The 24,214-nt window shown below is 42.2% G+C and overlaps 1 long non-coding RNA gene across 1 annotated transcript; it reads right to left on the reverse strand.

Annotated features, from left to right (window-relative positions):
• Positions 1-23,638, reverse strand: LOC136009444 (uncharacterized). Its single transcript, XR_010610566.1, has 3 exons — positions 23,360-23,638; positions 7,736-7,821; positions 1-2,535 (listed from the first exon to the last, which is right to left on the reverse strand). It is a non-coding gene; the product is annotated as an uncharacterized LOC136009444 (long non-coding RNA).
• Between the last annotated feature and the right edge of the window lie 576 nt (positions 23,639-24,214).

The raw sequence follows: 24,214 nt of genomic DNA on the forward strand, positions 1-24,214 counted from the left end.
TGTCAGTACAGGAAACCTGGTCATGCTATGGATTCAACAACAAACAAGGTCACTATAGAGTCACTAGGAGGTCCAGCCTGTGACTGTTTTTGCAAAGGGCCTCCATCAAATTACCTCTTTGCTTTCAGGCCTGAAGAAGCCGTGTTTGCAATGACGTGTCTTGCAGGGAACTTAGCTGCTGCTTTCCTTTATGCTACCTACTTTTTAAGCCTGGCTTAGCAAAACAATATCTCTTTGGGATATTTTCTGCAAATATTTATTTTACGCAGAATAGGAATGGCCACATGATATGATTTGAGGTAGAAAACAAGGGGGAATGATGGCTATGTACAGAAGAAACCTTTGAATACCAGTTTATAATAGCTATAAACTGACCTGTTGCAAATTCCCCATTCAAGTCACTTCTATTTGAGGAAGACAAGAGAAGGCTTTGCTCTGAGTGTCTTGTGTGCCAGTGTTTTATTTCTCCAAGACATGGGCTCCATCTCTGTTGGTAAAATAGAACATGATTAAATGCTAGTACAACTTCCATAACTGGTTGTACAAAGCACCACACAACCTGAAATGGTGGTGTTGGCTGTCAACCCATCATGGTAGAGTCTGCTTTACAACACTCAATAGCCCTATTCCACTAGAGTCCTTATACCTGCAGTTGGAGCTCTCTCTGATGGATAAGAAGCAGTCTTCAGATATTGATAGATTCACAGAATCACGTAATTGCAGACTGATTAAGGTTGGACAAGACCTCTGGAGGTCATCTGGTACAAATCCCCTGCTCCAGATGCCCGTGACCATGGCCAGATGTCTTTTGAATGTCTCCAAGACTGAAGCCTCCACAATTAAGTATTATTTAGTTTCTGGTTCCTGAAGACCCAGCTACAGAAGGGATTGATTGAAGTAACCGACATGTAATTGCATTTCAATGAATTTAACCCAGAACCACACTATGACTCACAGCTATCAGTCCTTTCTGTTGTGGAATTCAGCTCTGGTTTGCAAAGTTATTCCATCCCTATTTTACATTCAGCCCTTGAGAAGAGAACATCCTGTGAAAGATCCTGTGGGCTGGCAGTGATCGTATGGACGATGTTTCTGTCCACTGTCTTTGGTAGCAGAAAGATTCCACTCCACTCTTCCAAGGATGCTGCTTATCACCTTCCCAAGCACAGAAAGAAATGGTGCTGTGTTTGGACAACTTCTGTCTTCACAAATGTAGAAGTGAAAATCTATTTATTTCCAGCCTCTCTTTCCTTGCCCAGTTGTCTCTAAGATGACAGAAAACCCATTGCCAACTTCCCTCTCTTATCAGAAGCAGTCTCTGGGATGTAGCTCCTCGAAGGCTTTCTGAGCACTGCAGCTCTAAAGGACCAGCAAAAGCCTTCAAGTCCACAGCACACGCATACCCCCTTTTTCAGTTGGCTTCTCTCAGGGCAGACGTTCTCCTGCACAGACAGGCACAGCTCTTCAGCCCATGCAGTCTCTTCATGATGAAAACAACAGTAAGCAGAAAGCCAGGACCTCACAAATTGTCTCCACTTGATTTGCAGCTGAACAGGCCTGCCCTTATACACATGTTCCCTTTGAATGATGCTCCCAAATCTATGGTTTCTGTTCTCAAACGTTGCCTTTCTATTTCACAATTTGCACCTTCTGTGTGCTAGTTTTCAGTAAGACAAATGGATTATCACTGATTGGAGAAAACTGTACTTTATTGCACAGATTGATCAACCTGCACAGCACCAAAGTCAGCTTCAGGCAAGAAACTGCAGTGTGACTATACTGGTGTTGCAGCTCCCACGTAGAGCACAGGTTTTACAGCTTAGTGAGTCTCTTGATGCTCTGGGATCCCAGCTTAGGAACACTCTAGGAATATGCCAAATTGAGTATTTATTCCGCATTTCTGGACAGCAAAAGTCCACACCTCCCACCTTGAATGATGTGGGACCCTGCACTATCAGACCGTCTTGTTTCTATTGTTGTTACCTTTGCTGTTCTTAAAAAGGGCTGATTAGGAAGTAGCCACAATAACAAAGTCACAAGGCTGTGCTTTGGAGAAACTCTCTGCCTGTCCATCAAGTGTGGAACATTGCAAATGTGGGTCTGAGTGAGTCCAGGATACCAGTCCAGCAACAATATGGATATGACTCTTAAATAGTTCCTTAGCTTAGCTTTAGTTCATAATGGAAAATCCAAAGAAACTGTTCGGAGACAGTGTGTTTAGGAGACACAGCAGGAAGGAATAAGATGTGCTCTCAATATGTTCAGGAGAGTTAATTTGGCAATTAATACGTAGGTGTAGCACTTAAAAGATATTGCCTTCTCTTCCTGCTATTACTTTTTCCCTGCGTGGATGTGATCAGTGTTACTTCATGTCCCATTCAGGAAGCAGTTGTTTGTTCCTTAGGACTTGGTCCTGTGCTTCATTTTCTTCCAAGGCCAGTGCAGAGTTTACTGGAGCAATAGGGCTTTAATGCTTTAAGACTACAATGTCTGGAACCACTCAGGGTCCAGCATGATGAATGGGATCCCTCAGCACTGCAAGAAGAGAAATGCTAGATTATTAATAAGCAGGTGAACAAGGAGGCATATAGCAGTGGAGTTCTTAAGTACATGGATTGAGGTACCAACAGTGAAAGCACATCTGTTAGTCTCATTTTCACCAGATGGTTTCTTTCAGCACCTGAAGTTAGTGTCATTTATTTCATCAATAATTCAGTTCAGGGCTTGCTGAGGAGTGGACACATCCCAGAGGTGAGAACAGTGATCCTGAAAACTTTTCATGGCATTGAAAAGAGAGAGTCTTTCATTTATCCTGAAGGATATCCATCATTTATTGCTGAAGGATATCCATGGATTTATGTTATCCACGGATATCCTTCAGCAATAAATGAAAGACTCTCTCTTTTCAATGCTATGAACTTATTAAAAAGAGAAACTAAGGGTTTTTATCAATATGTGGTAAGTTAAGCTCTTTATTATTATTGTTTCTTGGAAGCGCGTTTTAGAAGAGAAGACTAATCCCTTTTTGTTCACTAAAAATAGCTCGAAAGATGATTCTTCTTCAGTTTAACAAAATCGAAACAACAGAATGGAAAAGTTTGGTGAGACGTTGTTAGGAGGATGAGCAAACAGTAATCCCAAGCTTCAATGTCTGAGCAGCTCGTAGTGCTCACAGCTCCAAGGAGGTTTAAACCAGGGCACTGCTTTCTCCTCAGGGTGGACACTGCAGACACGCATGGCCGGTCAAGGCAGTGTCACTGAGTGGCAAGGGCCACTGTTCCCAGTCAGTCAAATGTCTACTTTCTGCTCCATGGAGCCTGTAAACCGGGCAGATTCAATGCACTTTAAACTCTGGTTCAGTAGCAAGGCCACATATCCACATGCCTGTCTGCATCTTCAGACAGCCTGAAATAGCGCTAAGTGCCATAAAGTGTCACCTTTTGAAGAGGATGTCACAACCTCCTGGGCTCCCATCATCACTTTTATTCCCTGGCTTTTTAATGGAAACCAAAATCTTTCTTCCTTGCATATTTGTCTGTTCTTTCAGCTGTCCCATCTCATTTTCAGTAGATGCTTCTGCTTTGACTGTGGTTGGAGTTTGCTTTGTAAGGGGCTGAAGCCAGACTGAAGAGCACCCGAACTTAATTCCAGCTTCATCCTCTGTGTCAGGCAGATCATTTGTGATAACCACGCTCATTATTAATCCTGAGGCTGAAGCGTTCGGTGGACATTTCTAGCAAGCTATAAGAACAAAAGCATTGTGAGATGAATGGATTCAGCCTCTTGAGTTCATGATGAGGCCTCAAGCTGAGCTGAGGGGAAAATTCTTGTTGGTCAAACTAAAAACACTTTAACAGGAAAGTGATGAAAAGGGTGAATGGAGGGGGTTTACCTATTTTGCAGAAGCTTAGAGTAAAAAATGTCCATTTTAAGATCTGTTTGAAGTGTGTGTTTGGCCAGTTCAAAGCTCTCTTCCAGAGGTTCAACCCAGTAGTAATAAAATTAGAAATCTGGCCAAAGCCAAAATGCAACGTTTTGAACAGACAAATCACTCCCACTGTCCTTGCAAAGCCTTGAGATTGCTTGCAGTACTGATGAAGTTGTGTGAGGTTTTCAGTGGAGTGGAATTTGCATCGCTTCTTTTTCAGTGTTGCTGTATTCAGCAACACTGCATTCAGCATCTTCGCAGCAGCCAAAACCCCGTTTTTGTTCTTTTCCTATGCAACGTCTCTTTCTCCCTATGTAAAACAATGTGGTTGCTCCATCTGAACAGCCTCAGATACCCAAAACCCCACCCACAAATGACTAATGATGACTGAGGGGTGTTGCTTGAGCATCTGGAGTTCGGGGTGCTGTGGTTTCCTCCCTAGTGCATAAGCAAGCTAAATTCTGCCTACAGAGAAATGACTTCTGACTTCTGAATCCATAGGTTTGGGCCACCTAAGCTGGTCATTGCTCTATTAAGGTAAGAAGACATCCTTTTCTTGGTTGCAAAACATGCAAGACATGTTAAAAGCCTGCTGGATCTGATGGCCTCTTTTCTGCCATGGGGATTTACCATTCCAGATGTGTAAACCCAGTGGGTACAATTCCTGGAGCCGCGGTCAAGCACCTTTCCGTAGTTTCAGAAGAGCAGTGCAAACCCACTTCTCCAATTTAATGAGATAAAAAAGCAGGTTAAAAAGAAATAGGCTTAGTTCATTTGGAGGAATATGTTTTCAGGTTGCTTTGGAAAGGATCCCTTTCTCTTAATTCCGTAATGTGGGGTCTTGGAAATTGCATTCACTTGCAGGGCAGAGGCTTTGAACAGTGCAAGGACCAAAGCCCATCCCAATGCTTTGCTATTGCTTGCAGACGAGCATGATACAGGTCCAGTTCAGCAGACTCTTGCAGACTATATTTGAATCCCAAGCTCATAGAATCACAGAATAGTTAGGATTGGAAAGGACGTTAAGATCATCTAATTCCAACCCCAATTTAAGAGATTTAAATGTGTTAAAGTGTCTTCTTGGGCATTTTCTTGTTCCTTTGAGTCCTGGTCGCACTTGTGAATGTAGCGGAGTTCAGCACAGAGGCCAGATTTCAGAACAAATTTACTGCAGGAAAAAGAGCTAAGGGAAAGGGCTGCAGGTGAGGATCCATCTTGCTAGATCACTATCTACTTTCAGGCTAAATTACAGCTGATCTGCTCATACCTTGGCCCAATCAATCTGCCCTTAAAAGAATGATCTATCAGAGAAAGTCTAAATATATCCAGCCTTGGTGAAAGAGCTCCCAGCAATTCATCATGGACATAAGTGACGGAGCAGTTTAAAGGTATTCTCAGTACAGCTCCCTCTCCTGTAGCTGACCTTTCTGCTTGAAAAGACACTTAATTCTTTCAGGCTGTCAAGAGCTCATTCTTCGGAGGCATCACTAAGAGGGAAAGTGCCCGCAACACAGGATATTTTTGTTCTCACCAGGAAGCTACAAGAGCATTAATTTAAATGCATTAGCGAGATGTTACATATTTGTGCACCTTGGAGAGGGGCCCATGTTCCTTCTTGCTACCTCAGCTGCCTTTTGGCATTTCCGCCTGTGGCATCGCTGTGCTGGACCAGAAGTGTGACTTGCTGCTACTGGAGACTGAAAGAGGGAAGGGAAGGAGAGCTGGGAGGCTGAATTTGGAATTCCCAGGTCTCACCTCGGCAGCTCACAGCACAGCAGGGAGCAAGCCACTTGGCTGGTGTCCTGGGTTCAGTTTCCAGCATTTGCCCTTAAATCACCTAAGCACAAGATGTATTAATCCTCAGTTCTGCACTAACAGAACTGATCAAAAGCTCAAGGTGAGGATGACTTAGCCAAACCAAAAGGCCTCATTCAGATCTTTTAAATAGGTATTTCATATCTATTCATATCCGTATTTTTCCATAAGATTTCCAGCAAGCTTGGAAAAGGCAAAATATTACAATTAGTTGGAAATTTTTGGTGTGGATTTCAGTATCTAAACAGGGATTTGTTGTGTTTGAAAGCTCCAGTGCTTACTTATCCATGCCTTAATTTCCTTATCTTTAAAAGAGAATGATGTAGCAATAATTAGCATCCGGAAAGCATTTCAGTTGCTTATACAGTGTATTCCCTTGAGCCAGTTACCTACAATCAATGGCATATAATGGCCTTATATTATTGCAATAATTAAATACTTCTAGCTCTTCACTTACTTAACCAATGTTTACAGTGCACCACTGAGATAAAGGAAACTTTAACTTTATCTGGTTCACTGAGAACCCATGTAAAGGAAAAGTACAATATTCAGAGGATGATCAGGGGGCTGGAGCCCCTCCTGTGTGAAGATAGGCTGAGAAAGTTGGGGGTGTTCAGCTTGGAGAAGAGAAGGCTGCGTGGGGACCTCATAGCAGCCTTCCAGTACCTGAAGGGGGCCTATAGGGATGCTGGGGAGGGACTCTTCATTAGGAACTGTAGTGATAGGACAAGGGGTAACGGGTTAAAACTTAAACAGGGGAAGTTTAGATCAGATATAAGGAAGTTCTTTACTGTGAGGGTTGTGAGGCACTGGAATGGGTTGCCCAAGGAAGTTGTGAATGCTCCATCCCTGGCAGTGTTCAAGGCCAGGTTGGACAGAGCCTTGGGTGACATGGTTTAGTGTGAGGTGTCCCTGCCCATGGCAGGGGGTTGGACCTAGATGATCTTAAGTTCCTTTCCAACCCTAACTATTCTATGATTCTATGATTCTATCTCTGTAACATGCAAAATACCCTTATGTGTTTCTGAGCAATTAAATTCAACGAACTATTAGGCAGCTTAGACCACTTAATTTGAGGACTTCAGGAGTCTACCCTGAAGCTCAAAGAACTGTATCCTTGCACTGCAGGTCTTATGCTTGGATCCCAATAATCAAAAATATACAGACTATGATTGGAGCAGGTATACTTCTGTGGCCCTCATCAAGACACTCACTGCATATACTTCTAAATAGACACCTTCAATAAATTGTTGCCGGAGCAGAAGAAATACTCTTTCTCTGAAGTATCTGTCTTAGTAGCCTTTCTCAAAATATTGGTATTGCACTTCTGTTAGGGAGATATTTAATCCACACAACAATTTGGAGATTTTTTTTTGCCTTTATCACATTTATTTTGTATCAAATATTAAAGTCTGTACTGATTGGATCAGAAAGGATAAATTTGGAGCAGCCAGGCTTATCTTGTGGCTATATATGCATCTACATCTTTTGCTATAAACAAGCACACGGGCTAGAACCATGATCACAAATGCTGTCTCACCAAAACCTGAACTTCTGTTGACCTACCCTGGTGTTTTGTATGCTTGAAAGAAAACAGACTAAAAGGATGGGTCTGAGTAAGACAACATGTTCTGCGCATAGCATGGTGCAAAGTGCATCTCCAGTGTGATTACCAGGAACCAAGTGGGACTAGGTTATTTTAGACTGATTCTGAGTCATATAATGTGTCCCTCAGAGCATTTACTACAACACAAGTAACAGCAGACCGGCCACCCTGTGTTTGGAAAACATGCTCCATTTGATGCATCTTCAGAGGAATACTGAATAATAGAAGATGTCGTGTATCATCTTATTTTTTTATGATGCAGCACCACAATATAGGTCACATGATAGAAACAAATAAAAAAAAACCCAAACATGTAAAATTCTAGGAAGTCAGTGGGGAACTTTGCCTTGACTTCCGTGAACTTTGCAGGATCAGGCTGCTCATACCTTTATTTGCTCAGCGTCCTTCAAATATAGCATCTGATGCCATTTTCTAGTCTTGAGATGAAGAAAGCATATTTTTCTGGCAGTTTCTGAAAGAAAAAAATGAAAGGAACTTCTGCTCTCAATTTGTTTCTATTTCTTCTTGTTACTTTCCTATATAAGATTTATCATAAACGTTCAGAGAAATTACAATTCAACCTCAGGTAATTAGACAGATCTCTTCATTAGGCCTGACCCAAAGGCCAGCTGATAATTCCACTTTTTCTAATGGAATTTTCCATCAGATGCCTGCCAAAAGTCTCACTGAAACCCACAGTGAACTTGGTGCAGTGTCAACAGGAACAAATTTTATCAGTGGTGACAGAGACCCTTGCCCCAGCCTTATGCTCCACTTGCTTTCAAATCCCAGGCTTCCACTGCTTGTTAAATCCCTTCTTTTGGTGGTTAAATCAGGTGCCATCAATAAACATGAGCCAAACTCTGCTTTATGTGTACAACCACGATAGTGGAGAACAATTTGTTGGCTTAAACGGACACTAAAACTGAAGAGAAAGATATAAAGACCTCGACTTTAACAACATCTCCTATGTTTGTGCACTACGTGTGATTTGAGAAGCATTAGCATTTTGTTTTGTTTTGGTCTTGTAATTAGGAGGATTGTGCTTCATTATCCTACTGTAACTCCCGCTGTGACACGGTCCCAGTTATCTTGCTAAAAGAAGTATTTCATACACACTGTCAATCCTGTCAATCGACTACAAAGGCTTCAGAAGTTTCTCCATTTCTTATTTCAACACAGTTTTTAAAGGAAAAGACAAAAAAAAAAAAAAAAACAAAAAAAAAAACCCACCCCACAACCATTCATTCCTATAGAGTTATTATATTCTTTGACATAGGGATGATACAGGGAGGCATTTCAGACAAGACAGTTAACTGCCGTAGAACTGAATTCCTGAATACCGAGGTGAAAGGTATCTTTTGGCGGTGTTTTTTCCCCCTTTTTCTTTGCAGGATAGCTCTCATTAAAAGGAGGGAAAAGCAGTCTCCATTAATTAACTGATATAAATGTGATGGGGAGGAGGGTCATTAGTTTTTTCCCCCAAAGGACACTGAAGACACTGTTGCATATGCTGTAAAGGAAGAGACAAGTTTAGGCCTAAGAAGTCTCCCAGGCTACCTCTATGAACTGCATCCAAATGGCTCTGTGTCTTGCTTCTCTTTCTCACCTCCTCTGCCAGTATTCTGCCCTTCCTTTAACTACCAGAACCTTTTCTTCTACAAAACATATGTTCGTAGCTAATAAGATAACATTGCCAGTGATACATAAAATCTTATGCTCCTGTGTGCATATGTTAACTACAGTATTCAATCTGAGTATTCTTATATTCAGAAGTTAAAAGGTCTCTCCTATATTTATGCTAATTAACATAACATACTCTACCCAGAATTCATCATATTCTGCTAAGCTCTGCCAGCAATAGTGTATTAATAGCTGAACTGTTTCAACCCCTTATTAATATTGGCATTGCAAGTCCTACCAGTTTTAAGGCTTACCAAGAAGACAGGATTTTTGTCCTTATTCCTTAAATCTTTATAAGTAATAAGAGATAGTGAAAAAATGCTCCAGGGAAAACAGCCTGGGTATAAAGGTAAGCAGTGTTTAACTCCACACTGGGTGAATCTGTCTTGTTGGATCAGTGACATGTGTCTAGGTCTTGCCTTAAAAAGTGACCTAATTGTTCTTCATCACCTCCTAGATCTGTGCGAAAGGATTCATACAGATGATGAATACTTCTAAGAATTGCTTGACATGAGAGGAAATTATACCTACAAATTGGAAGCAGGCCTGCACATTGCACGGCGTTGGCTCTCTGTGCTCCTATGGCACCTAGTGTTGGGTCTAGGTTCAGGAGGAATGCAAAACTCAGAAGTATTATTATTGTTTAATACCTACATTATTGACCAGGATTATAGCCTCAGAAGGTTTTCAAGCAGTACAAAATCAGAAGGAGTGATTGGTACACCAGGGGTTATGCTGCCATTCAGAGGAACCTCAACAAATTGGATAAATTGGCTGACAGGAACCTCATGAAATTCAATGCATGGAAACAACAAGTCCTTCATCTGATCAGGAGCAACCCCATGCACCAGGATATGCTGGCTGCCAACTATGTGGAAAACATCTTTGCAGAATAGGACCTGGGGGTGCTGCTGGATACCAAGTTGACCATGACACAGAAATTTGTCCTTGTAGCAAGGAAGACCAATGGCCTGCTGGGGTGCATCAGACTAAGTATTGCCACCAGGTTGAAGGAGTTGATCCTTGCCCTCTACTTACCACTGGTGAGATCTATGTGCTACGTCCAGTACAACTGGGCTCCCCAGTACAAGAGAGGCACACACATACTGGAGCACATCCATTAAAGGCTTGCAAAAATTATGAGCTCAGACTATTCAGGCACAAACAGAAAGGATCGAGGTGATCTTATCCATGTCTATAAGTACCTGGCTGGGGAGTAAAGATAGTGGAGTCAGAGCCTTCTGTGATGCTCAGTGACAGCAAAAGAGGCAAAAGGCTCAAATTAAAATACAGGAAATTCCTCTTAAAATAAGAAAAATGCTTGTTCTGTGAGGGTGGTTGAACATGGAATGTGTTTCCCAGAGGGGTTGTGTTCAAAACCCAACAGGATGTTGCCCTAGGAAACCAGCTGTAGGTGACTCTGTTTTGAGTAGGTAATTGGAGTAGACAAGCTCCAGATGCGCCTTCCGACCTCAGATCCTGTGTGATTGTGTGAAATACAGACAGACCAACCTGCCAGTGACTGGATGCAAAAAGGCATTCACATATTCTTTGGTTGAAAGTCAGTCACTGTGTAACTTACATTCTGGAGATATATAAAAGGAGGAGAGACAGGAGGGTTTTGCTTGGTGCTTTAAATTCTCCTAAGTCACACTTAGTGTCACTGCCTCCATCCCAGCTAAGACCTGGGGACTTGTAGTACAGATCTGACATGCCCAAATCTTTAGCACACATAACAGTGTTACTTAAGTCTTAAACATGTAACTTCTCATCGGTTCTACTGGGGTGGTGGGCAAGGCAAGACAAACAATGAATGGGTCAACAGCCGACCTAGGAATTAAAGACAGTCTTCAAGTTCAAGGTCAGAGCTCCACCTATGAGACTGGACCAGTATATCTGACAGTGGGATATGTTCTTGCAATTAGTCTATTGCCATCTGGCTGAAATGCAAGCTCAGTAACGCAGGTATCTTCAGGTGCCATTGTTCAGATCTGAGCAAGATTTTTTCTCTTGCAGAACAGCAGAAGGTTGTTCTGATTTTACAGGTCTAATGGATAAATTTCTGGGTGAAACCAGACACTGTTCATTTGATGCCTCAACACAGTAACTCTTTATAAGTCGGCACAGAAGATGCACAGATCAAACTGAAATGGCAAATATACCCACAGACACTTCCAAGCTTCTGTTTGTTCTTCCATCAGGAGTTCTTGTGGGAGAATTTCCCCTGGCATCCAGGGCCCTCCTCTTGCATGAATCTCCATATTTTTCTGCGTCCTTATGGTACAGTTTAGGAAGAGCAGTATCCTCTAGAATTTAATTTTCTTCTACTTCAGTCTAATGATTTCCTGATCAGCCCCAGCAGGGATTCAAAGCTCCTAACAGCTTATATTTAGTAGCAAGCAGCCAATAAATACATTTTGATTACTGCAGTGATGCTCAGCTGTACCTCTTGATACAGCAACAAAGAGGAGGTGCTATCTAGGATCATCTTGAGACGGTAAAGGAGAGGGATTAGGAAGAGAGAACCAAGGTGCCAGGAGTCCCATGGCTGAGTAAAGACAAAGGTGTTGCTCTAATGGTAGAGGAAAATTACTTTGAACATCTCAGAGCAGCTGGAAATGTCTTTGTTCATGGCCTTACCTATGTAGAACTATAACCAGAGTGTGGGAGAGACAGGCTGGAGGTTGCCCAGAGTCCCAGGTCATCTGAGTGTAACCTGAACTAGCACAGCTTGTTTGTTGGCAAGCCATGAAATGTGTTACAGGTCCCTGAGTTCTTGGCAGCATCCTCTGACCTGGTGGGAAAAGAGATGGAGCCCCCCAGAAGCCCACCCAGCAAGAGCTGAGAAGGGGGCTGAGCCCGTTATGAGAATTATGGTCATCGGGTAGAGAGTCCTGGTTCAAGTGATGCAGCATTTGATCTCTGGACAGAAAACCTCAGCCAGCATCCGGTGGAAAATAGAAGAGTCAGGTTATCTGCTTCAATACAAAAGAGACACAGGCCAAATCAGGAGAACTATATACTGCAAGTAGTTAATGAGGAAGGAAACAAAACAACAGCTGCATTGTGAGATCCAACCACCAAGTATGAAGAAGAAGACATAAAACCATTGCTTTAGTGCCCACTGCCCTATGAGTTACTGGGTCAAATCCATCCCTGGTTTAATATGGCTGCTGTTAGTGGAGACAACAGCACAAAGAAATTTAGTCTTTCTCTTCTGCATAAGCGAGCTGTGATCTCTAAGTTCAAATACTTCAGGGAGAAACTGCAGATCCCAGAGGCTGAGTGCTACGTTGTTAGAGCAGGTAAGTTAAAGCTTTCCAGTTTACAACAGTGATTGCGCCTAACTCATAACAGTTGTAATATCCGGAATCTTCTTAACACTCAAGTATCTTTTCTCCCTTCTGTCATGAGTTTTTTTCAGCTGGGTTTGTGGAGCAAAGATGACACTCAGTGGCTGGTTAGGTTATCACAGGTACGTGTTTCCAAGCAGTTTTCCAAAGGGTGTTGCTGGCAAAGGCTGCTGACAGGAGCCTGCTATGTCACCCTGGGTACAATGCCATCTTCACCAGTACTGCTACCACTACATGCTACTTCCATCGAAGGACAGCATCCCTCCTCTGCAGCCACATGCATACTAAGCAGTGATTTATTTTTCATGTACATTTTTGACAGATAGAGTTCTTAGCAAAATTTCTCCCAATTTTTAGGAGATGGAAGGACAAAGATTTGAGGAATGTCTCAGCGGAATGTTTCTCTATATTCTACGTAGAAAAACCTGCTTTTTGTATTCACAGCCACAGCTTTCCCTATTAGGAAGAGCCTCCACTGCATAAGCCCAAAGCCCTTTGTAAGCGCTGTGGACATTGGCTTGCCCAGTATGCAGCTGAGATGGAGACTTACATCAGAATCACAGTGATGAAGCAAGGGAAAGTAATGTTCATAAGTCAAAACAAAGATCCAAGCAAGCATTTACATAGTATGGAGAATGGGGTTTAGGGTGTTTAGACTGTCTCGCAGTGCCCTTCCACTACCATGGCTGATTCAGTGTCCAAAAGACCTCAACAAAAGCCCATCAGCTGTATGGCATGTACTATGTACAGTCTATATATGCTGGTTAAGTCTGCAGTGCACCCTCGTATGTCTCAGCACCTTCTGGTTACTCCTGGTCCTCCTCCCAGACAGGAACAAGTCATGCACAGGCTTTTGCATTAGTTGATGTTGTCACACATCTTTCCTTCCTTCCCAGAGGGAAGACGCAAGCGGCTTGGAGGTTTGATCACAGATATGATTGTCTTCACTGTTGAGTTACCCAGATGAAATGAGCTGTGCCCTCAGCCCCATTCCTCAAAAAATACGTGTTTGTGTCCCACAGTGTGTCCATGTGCCTTTTTCATCAGCAACATAAATACAGGGAAGGCAGAAATTCAATTCTTTGTGGTCCTGCATGTCTCTAGCATTGCAGAATAAGATCTATTAGAAGAGCAGAGACAAGTTGCACCACTGCTGCTTATACTTTTCTGATTGAAAAAGAAGAGTTGGAGCCTCCAGGATGGGTCTGGCAACATTTGCTGTCATTTAGCTGATGTATCAATAATGGGGGGAAAGTGGATGTCCAAGAAGAGTACTATTTCTAATTAGAGTAATGCTCATTTGGGTAGTGACTAACACTGGGAAGTGATTGGCAAAGTCCTGTTTAGTGATGGTCCTCAGGCTCATAAAGACAGCAAGAGGACCTCCCACCAGTGTCAAGCAGAAATTTGCACAGAGATCAAGGGCAGAATAAAGTATCCCCATCATGAGCAAACTCTGAAAATATCTCAGTGATTTCTAACATGTTGCACTTGCTGCAGTGGAGAGTATCCTTTGCAGTACATCATCCTGCTTTTTCCTCCTTTGCAATCTGGCTTGGATTCCTTTGCCTTTGTCTATTTTTGCCCTACTTTGCAGTCTCCCTGGCTACCCCCATCTCACAATGCAGAGCTTTTAGTAATATTATCTTCCAGATTTAACATTAGGCTTTATCTGATCTAGTTGAGTATGTCCCTGCTCATTGCAGGATGAGTAGACTAGATGACCCTTGAAGGTCCCTTTCAATTCAACCTATCCTGTGATTCTATGAATTATTAGTCAGCTCCAGGCCTCAAACAGGAAACACGTCTGATGACACTTACACTCTTTCAGTGCTCTTTAGCACAGGGACCGCGTTTTTTAGCCTGCATCTGCAAGGCACAGTGAATCATAACTACCCTAATGGAGAAAATCAGTGCAGCTGTTACCAGCCAAGATAATGATGAGTGGCAGGTACAGACATCATTCAGAGGAAGTGTTTGGGGCTGCCTGCAGAAGAAATAGATAATGCTGCAATGTTTGTATTTGGTAAGTTTTGTTGGCAGACAGGTTGGTGATTTAGAATACATATGTATGTATACATTTATTTGCTTATATATGTATGTAAGCTTACATATACTTGGCTGTCCATACTATGCAGAATAACTGTCAAACATCCAGGTAAAGTGAACACCTCAATCTGTTGCCAGACTTAGGTTTTGATTTGTCTTATCATTAGGTTTTATTATTTGTTTTTACCACTCAATCTTATGAGACATTCTTCTCATCCCTTCAAAACAGAATGTGAGGAGGTGATGCTTCCAGACTGCATCCCTTTGCATCCACCTGGGACTTCTCAAGTGTTAGTAAGAGCCTAAAGGTGCTTTGCAAAGAATCATATACTACATAAACTGACATAGAATCTAATACTACCATGTTTTCATAAACCCTAAAAGCAGTTTAGGAGTTGTGACACTACTGAAATCAAAGTAAACTCATTTTCTTAATGCTTCTGTGTCCATTGCTACAACAGCAGCCTGGGAGATCCCTGGAGGTTTTTTCTGCAGGGGACTAGACTAATTTAGGATTTTATTATTTTACATGTTTTGTCTGTAAGACACCAACTTCAATCTATTCCCACTGTGACTGCCTTCTCCTCCAAAACTCATTCCTCTGCCAAACTCTTTCTAGCATTATGGTATTACTTGTTTCCAAGTTGCCTAAAATTTCTGAAGTTGGATGCAGTTCAGTTTGAGAAATAAAGCAGTAGAAGAGCATAACCAATGAGCAAGAAAAGGCACCATTATCCATCCTCTGTGTTTCAAAGCTGATCAAGCTCAGTCCACAATAACACATATTCCTGATGATACACCCAAGAGAACTCCATTAGGGCTGGCACCAAAGACCAGAAACTTTCTTAGAGTGTTTTGAGCATGTTTTGTGAACATCAAAGTCCTTCAAACTTCATCTAAAGCTTCTAAACATAATCTATGTAAGCTTCATAAGAATTTGGCTTGCATGCTAGCAGAACATTCAGCAAGGCCCTTGGTCCCTATAATTGAACAGATTAAAAATGCCTGAATAATCTCAAAATAAAGTGAAATCAATGTATCATTAACTTTGAACAGAGGGATGCAAAATTATGTTTGATAATGCAAATAGGCTTCTGAGCCCAGGAATGGGTAAATGGAAGGAGGAGCGAGAGGGCATTAGAGAGAACAAAGTTCGCAAGTTTTGGAAGTGAAGAGCTGCTGTTTTGCAACTGCTTCCCATGCAGTGTGGAGTGAGAGAAACCTGGGTGTCCAGTCCAAAATTATACTGGCTTCTGTTAAAAGTGGGGTTTTCCCACTGCTTTGCAGGCTCATATCGAGTTCACTGCTTATGGCTCCTTTACGCCTTTTTCATCATAACTGCTTTTCCAGTGTCTTTCTGCTATTCAGTATTCCACCTTATTTCTTCCTCCCCACATAAATGCACTTGCATTATCACCACATTTCATTTTGTTCTTTTTGACTTCTAAGAGGGCTTTAACCAGTTAAAGCTCTGTCCTTTGTGCCTATTGTATGCCCACCAGCTATCATCACTGGGATCAACAGGGCCCTAAACGCCTCCATGTTCTCCCGTTTTCTCTGTAATCTCATCAGTAATAGCAATTGCTGTCAGTGCATTTCCCAAACTGAGTACAAAAGTAAAGCATCCTAATTGAAACTCCTTTTCTTATATTCTTTCTGTGTACTAGAAAGACATTTCCAAAGTAGGACAGCTCTTTTCAGTCTGGATCTTTATCTTTGGCAAGGGTGGCTATTAAAATATCACTGCCTTCACATGCTACCCTTCTCTCTGTTCTGGCTGTCAGTTACTTAGCATGTCTATAGAAACCTCCTTAATTCTGGGGGTTTGGAAATCTCTGTTTCCCACACAGTGATTGAATACTAGCAATAACAATAAATCACCCAAGAAGATGAAACTCCTTGGTGTCATAATGAACCTTTTACTCATCTTCCTTAGGTACCACTTCAGAAGAAGGCAGAAGAAACTCGCAGGTGGGTGCACATAGCTGAATTTAGCTGCTGAGGTGAGATTGTCTTCCACAAATATTTTCATAGCCCTTAGGAAAAACAGTATCTCGAATTCAAATTAAAATCACTTTTAGTTCCAACACAAGATTTTGGAAGGAGAAAGAGCACCTAGATAAAGATAACCAATGAAGGGCAGTGGTTCAGAGAAAGCATCGACTGGGAAGCAGTGGGAAAATGTGGCTGAGCCTTTTAGGAGTCATAGCATGCAGGCAAGGTTACTGTGGAAGGGATAAGGAGTACCTTCCACTCACTGAAGGCAGAACAAATGGTGATGCCTTAACCTCCAGCAAGTTCTGACCTTGAGGAACTGAAACCATGTTTATTTGCCCTCAGTGCCCTAATTCCAGTGGTTCCAGGGGATCCCACAGCCATGCTGGGAACCAGAGCTGGGCTTACCCAATGGAGTGTAGGTGAGCACAGGAAGGTCTTGGCAGGGGGACCACACTGGGATGCAGCCTAAAAGCTACATCGGCCATGAAAGGCAAAGACTGCAGTCCTTATGGTTGTTCACATCTCATTCACTAGAGAGTAGTTGCTCCACACGGGAAGTGGAAGGGGGGCTGTACAGCCAGCTGTAGCTTTACTGAGGCTTATTCTGCTGGCATAGTCTCTCAGAGTCATCAATGATGCTGGTTTAATTGCATTTACATACTGTGCTATTTCCGAACACCATGCACAGCAACCCTAATTTTAATCTCAACAAGAGGAGATGCCTTTGAGCTTCACTGACAGTCTAAGTTTCTGATAGTCTAAGCTTTAACTCAGAAGTGACACAGAGCCCTGACTTGTGATCACTCCATTCAGTATTGATCCTATTCATTTTTCACACCAGATGTCTCTCTCTGCCTTTACATGCCTTTGGTAGGAGGACTGAATGGCTTCCACAGAATCATAACATGGCTTACCTGACCTCCATCCACAGACCCAATTCTCCCTGTTTAAATGGGAATGATTTCTTCTCCTGCTCTGCCCATGGAAGGGACATCTGCAACAGACTACAGAAGAGCAGTGGAGCATGTCTGCACTGCCAGGTAGTAAAGTTCATGTTGGTCTTCAAGAGGAGCCATCAGTAGGAAGTAGGATAGCAGAGCAAAAGATGAAATTCAGGTTATAAGGAACCTTAAATCATCTTCCTCAAAAAGTGAAGTAATTACTTCAATGTATAGATAATAGAATCATAGAATAGTTAGGGTTGGAAAGGACCTTAAGTTCAAACACTTCCAACCCCCCCGCCATGGGCAGGGGCACCTCACACTAAACCATCCCACCCAAGGCTTCATCCAACCTGGCCTTGAACACTGCCAGGGATGGAGCATTCACAACCTCCCTGGGCAACCCATTCCAGTGCCTCACCACCCTAACAGGAAAGAATTTCCTCCTTATATACAATCTAAACTTCCCCTGTTTAAGTTTGAACCCGTTACCCCTTGTCCTGTCACTACAGTCCCTGATGAAGAGTCCCTCCCCAACATCCCTATAGGCCCCCTTCAGGTACTGGAAGGCTGCTATGAGGTCTCCACGCAGCCTTCTCTTCTCCAGGCTGAACAGCCCCAACTTCCTCAGCCTGTCTTCATACGGGAGGTGCTCCAGTCCCCTGATCATCCTCGTGGCCTCCTCTGGACTTGTTCCAGCAGTTCCATGTCCTTTTTATGTTGAGGACACCAGAACTGCACACAATGCTCCAGGTGAGGTCTCACAAGAGCAGAGTAGAGGGGCAGGATCACCTCCTTCGACCTGCTGGTCACGCTCCTTTTGATGCAGCCCAGGATACGGTTGGCTTTCTGGGCTGCGAGTGCACACTGAAGCCGGCTCATGTTCATTTTCTCATTGACCAACGCCCCCAAGATTGGGAAGGGATCAATTGTTGTGTTGTTAATATCATACCACAAGACACAGCACATACCATAACTTAGAGTTAGTTGACCTATAATTTTTATAGTGGAAGGCCATGGTTTAAAGGCTTGAAATGATGAAGACTTTATCTGATGTATCATGAAGTTGTGATGGTTAATTACCTTCTTAGTTAAACATTAGCTTAATTTTCCCATTCCTGGCAGTGCAGTTTATAGTCACTGGGTCTCAATGCACTTTTATCTGCTGGATTAGAGGCCCTGTTGTTGTCTATCAGGCCTTTAAGGAGCTGCTTTCAGAGTGCCTGCCAGTGTTTCAGCAGTGCTTGTGGGCTCCCTATGAGGCTGGGTCTAGGGCTGTCTCTGCAGTGCGTGCTTTCCAGAGCTCAATCCACACCCAGTCTGTGCTGCTAGCTCTTACAGAAGCATCTCTGCTCACCTTTCTCTTCCGCGAATGACCATACGCAGCTCTCATTAAAACCCAATTCTTAGGCTTGTGAATCTAACACTGCATTTCATTCTCCGACTTTGATTGGTGCCCTATTATCTATTATTTGCAAACATGGGAGAAACCACTGCTTATGTATAAAACGTTCACAAATCTCATCATTTTCAGTCACTGTGTTAGTGCAAATCTAATTCTTTTTAATTAAGTTTTACCTTCTACTCATTTTTATTACTGTTTAATTATGGGATAAGAAATGCGCTTAACATTATTTGGTAGCTGAATATTGAACATCTAGTTCTATTAATAGGCCTAAGTGTTCCTGTTGCCGAGGAAGATTAGTACAACCCCGTCTGCTGAATGAAAAGCGAAATAAAAAAGAAACATTAGCATAAATGAGAATGTTTTGATTGTTTGCTACCATTATCCCCAGCACTGAGGTACAAGGTGAAGCTGTAGAAATAATAAGATCTTTATAAAAATGCAGTAAACTTGAATAATTTTTTTGTGTGTGTATAATCAATAAAAGGGATTAGCTTCTTGCTGTTTTCCCCAGGGCAGTGTTCCTTGATATCATGTCATCCTCATTAATGAAGAAGTTGTTAAGCTAAATAAAGCAACACCTCCTTAATTTCAAGCCTAACAGGTATGACTTTACCTCTTAGCTTTAGCCTAAATGAATCCTGACCCACATGCAATAATTCTGAGTAATAGATCAAAAACTAAATAAGCAAAGGTTGCAAGTACTAACAGAGCATTTTCTAATCACCAAAAGCATGGTCAATAATTACTGAAATGTATGTTTTGTTTTGCTTTGAAATGGAAAGTAACATATTTGCATTATATACTTGTATTGCACATCATGAAAATAGCTTAAGAACCAGGAGTATCTTTCTCAACCAACCCCTGGTGAAAAGTGATAGAGGAAAAAAATGTTTACATGTAATCATAGAATCACAGAATGGATTTGGTATGGTTTGACTACTGCATCAAAAGCTGCAAGGAAATACAGTTCTGTTGCTGCTGACAGTGCTCTCCTGTCAATCTCACTTTACAGCACACGATGCTGTTTGCTTGATTGCCATGTTTGCCCTTCCCATCATAGAAATTTTTGTGTCATAGACTAACTTTTATACAATGAAGAATAAAACAATTTCAGCTACTGTCAGATGTATAAAAGCCATTCATGTGGCTGAATGCAGACATCTCCAAAGCTAACCTGTAAGCTGGACCAACTCTTTTAGGCTATGTCTGCATCATGTCTATATCCCCACCATCTGATAGAAAGGGCAACTGGGACTAACTGGTTCCAGGTAGATAATGCACTAGGACCAATATCCACGACCTGTGTGGAAAATCAACGCTGTTAACAGAATAGCACAGATGTAGCCCAAGAGTCCTTTTAGCTAATCTGGAGACACAGGCACCTTGTCATAAACACCAAAAGTAAATTACTCACATCTTTAAGCTGCTTATTTCTCTTCATGACTATAAAAGTGTGAAGAGTGACTAGGAGGGAGACAGACATCTCCATGGCAGAAAACTAAAGGAATCTCCCTGATGGGTCTAACCCTTACACCTCCAACATAATGTCCTGTATTAAAGTCAGTGGGACTTAATTAATAGTTTAGTTATAAGCGTATACTTTAAATGCACTTCTTGCCCATCAATGATTCCTAAAATCAAGGCCAGTCTTTTCAGTCCTGGTTTCACTGAAGCTGATGGCAAACTCCTATTTTCTTCATCGGAGCCTGAATTTCCTTGTTAGGGTTCAACTCTCCAAATAAGAGATGCTTGTTTTAATTGGATTACTCGCTGGTGTCTCTGCTGATAGGCAGCAGAGGCTGATAAAAACAATTATAAATCAGATATTCCGGACAGCTCTGCTACTCCAGCTCTCCCTCAGCATCTGAAGGATTGGCAGTTCTTAGAAGAAAGTCCATACTAAATTAGGAAACGTTCCTCTCTGCTCTACATTAACAGCTTGCAAGCAGCAGGGGACCGAGGGATTTTGCTCTATGAATTATTTTTTAAATGAAAAGAATTAGTTCATTTCTTCTCCTCTATTTTTATTGCAATGCTTTTGCCAGGACTGCATATGCCAAGATGTAATTAGTTTTCAGAGAAGACATTTGGAGCTCTGGCACAAACCAGGGATAGTTTTAACAGCTTCTTTTCTCTTTCTTCTGAATATTAAGCAGAAGCATATAATAGTCTGTGGCTTCTTTCAAGGCATCTCAGGAGCTTAGATCAGTTTTCAGAATTAAATAAATTGAAATTAAAAATAATATTAAAGCAAGTATTTTTCAAAGAAGATATTTTAGGCACATAAAAAAAATCAGGAATTCCTGCAGTTATGATGATTCATTTCAGTGCAAATTTGGCCCAATGTTTTAATTATACATATATTCATTCTCTCTCTCTTCCCACATAAAACCAAGAAAGACTGAATAAACACTGCCAGGTGTGTGCACTAGAGAAGAGCTGATTTTCTAAGGCAACCATGTCTTTTGGTGTTCCTTGTCTCTGGAGAGCTTGATATTCCATTCATTTCTCTTTACATTTTGTGGCTTTTTATTTGCTCAGCAATTTGGTGCTACCCGGACATCTGGAGTTATCGCAGTCTTTGCAGTGAGCTGGAGGAGCTTTGGAGTCATTGAAAGTTTGTATTAAATCTGGTGAAATGTCAGCTCTCCCTTTCACATTACCCAAAACCTGCCCCTGATCTACATGGTGTCATTCATAGCTACACTGATATGGAGCTCCTTCAGGTTTACTGAGTTTTGCTGGTTTACTTCCCATCATCTCCTTAGCCTCATCCAAAGGAAGCAAATCCACATGGTCATGGTGGTATCCTGCCCTGCTTTGCACTAGCAGAAGTGTGTGGACAGAAATGAAGTAAATCAGCATTACTTGTAGAGAGTCAGAAGATAAATCAGTGCTGTCTGACTGCACCCACAGATCAACAGATGGAAGGTGCTGGAAGGCATGTTACCAGTGATGTGCTGATTGGGGGATATCCTCATATGTCCTGCTTGCAAAGTGCCAGTCCTCTGTCTATAATGACCCCTCTGACTTCAACAGCTCCATGAATAACTTCTGAAAGTATGCCCAGGTCTTTCTGACAAGTTTTCCACAGCACATATTCACCTCTCAGTTTCCTGGATGATCTTCATTTCTGTGGGGCTCTGTTCCCAAAGGTGACTGAGAATTCGAGGTGCCCTTTTCCACACTCCCAATCTGTCTGGCTCCTTTGTCCAGTCCTCCACTGGATCCTGTGCAAGTGGGTCTTTCTTACAATAGCTGCTCTCAACGGCAATGAACTCCCTTCACATTTCCAGCAGAAAAGAGATTGCAAAGTGTTTGACTTCCGTAAGACAGCCAGTTATGGTAATGCACACATCAGACAGTCCATCATTAGAAGATACTGACACATGGGGAGACAGGATGGACAAACTGGTGAAGTGACCTTGTGTAGGTCATGTATAGGCATGACGTGAGAGTGCACTGAGCATGGCAATCCTTCAGGAGAGCTCTTAGCACGTGCTGCAGCCTATGCAAAGAGCTGATGGTTGAGGGTACTTCTCATATAAGTAAAATTTGGCTGATGAAGGAAGAGACACTTGAAAAGTAGATGTCCTCGATTAAAATGGAATGCTTTCACATGTCCAGTTTACAGGCCATTTAGGATTCTAAATTAACAAGGGTGAATTGGGCTGAATGCATAAACAGATTCATATTCTCCCATAAAATACCTGAGTGAAATTCTTTGCTGCTTGAGTGCACTTCGGAAATGCATCCAGAGGGTGAAAAACCCCTGAGATCTCAGTTTGCTCAGCAACTAAATATGCAGAGCTCTCAAACAAAAGAGAAGTCAGTGTTCATTGAGCTGGGAACAGAAGCTAATCCATTGCAAAGCTGGAAGAAATGTGTCTTGGGTCTTGCATAATCCGGACAGCTTAGTTTTGAAGGGATGTATTTTTGCATGTCAGAAAGTCAGGCTCTGGCTAATCAGGCATTTAACATAAATGACATGGTTTTGACAAAGAAAAAAATTGCAAACAAGCACAATGTGATGCCTCTCCTACCCTCTGGCTTCCCCAAGAGTTGTCGTCAAATCATGTGCTAATTAGATGCACGTACAAACAACTGATGCGTCGTGTGTTTAATGAGCAAAGGTTTGTTTTCTGTGAGCTAATCTCAGCAAAAAGTCATGTAAATGCTCCCTTCTTATCAGAGCAAGGGATGCTAAGAATGGCTGAGTACCACATGCTGTGGAACGCTTGTCTTCAGCCTTCTGGTGTCACTAGTCATTGCCTGAAGAGCTCAGGATGAGGCACCCATTGTCAGACTCACTCCCTTGCTACCAGCCAAATGTCTTCCAACAAGCACCAGGGATGCTGCAGGCTTCCTTCACCTCTCCTATATGAACACTCATTCAAACCCCAAACCAGAAGGTTATCTGTCATCATTAGCATGTGATGCTATGGATACTGCAGTGGGAGGCTTGTGAGAGGCCAGGAAAGGTTCATCAAAACCAGATCATACATATGAAATCCAGCATAAATCATCTGGAGGCTGCTCACACACCCAAGTCCCCACAACTCCCTTCCTCCTACTTACCTTCAACCTTTCTGTGCATCCTCACCCTCTGCATGTCCAAACTGGGGCTTCCTGTGGTTGCTCCAGCTGTTCTCCAGGCTGTCAGGATCATCCCTAGCAAGGTCCTCCATTGTCCCTTAATTTTGTCCTCTGCACTCACGTAGAAGATGTTAATTTTTGCTCCCAGAGATGATCAAACCCGGTCCTTCCAACTTGGTACAGTCTGTTCTTCAAACTCACACTCTGCAAACAAAGGTAGTATGAGAACCAAAGAGGGCATGGAGGTCTTTCTTTTTATGTCTCAGCCCTTAAACCACTTGGCTATGTCTCAGGGAGCGAAGTTCTCATAGTGGAGGTCAGTCTGGAAATGTGTTTTTAAATGTAGAGGAAAAAATATCTGGATGAAGAGAAACACCATTGTGTGGACTATGAAACTTTCCTTCGCTGAACCAATAAATACAACCAAATGTTTCTTAGGTCAGCTTCTAATATTGGCTCATCCTTCCTCCTGGTGCAAGGTTATAAAGTCGTGGCTAGGGAAGAATAATAATCAGCAATTTTATGCATTAGAACTCATGCTACTAAACATGGAAATGTCAGAAGGAGATGATGCTGATGCATTTCTGCTCATTTTATATTTGTAGTAAGATCTTGGAAAATTTCTTACCTTCAAAATTGTTTTACCTTTGACCACAAGGTGTGGCCTAGAGATCTCCAGACATTGTCACATCCAACTTTATATGATGGGAATGATGGTGTGGAGATATCAGGGAAGTATCAATTACACAGCATTTTGGTTTGCCTGCATAAGTAGTTAAGCATATATGCCTACCCAAGTGTCTAGGTTAGGGCCTACTCGCCCTATAGAGAAACATT

Source organism: Lathamus discolor, chromosome 2 (genome assembly GCF_037157495.1).
Source record: "Lathamus discolor isolate bLatDis1 chromosome 2, bLatDis1.hap1, whole genome shotgun sequence".
NCBI classification, from domain to species: Eukaryota; Metazoa; Chordata; class Aves; order Psittaciformes; family Psittacidae; genus Lathamus; species Lathamus discolor.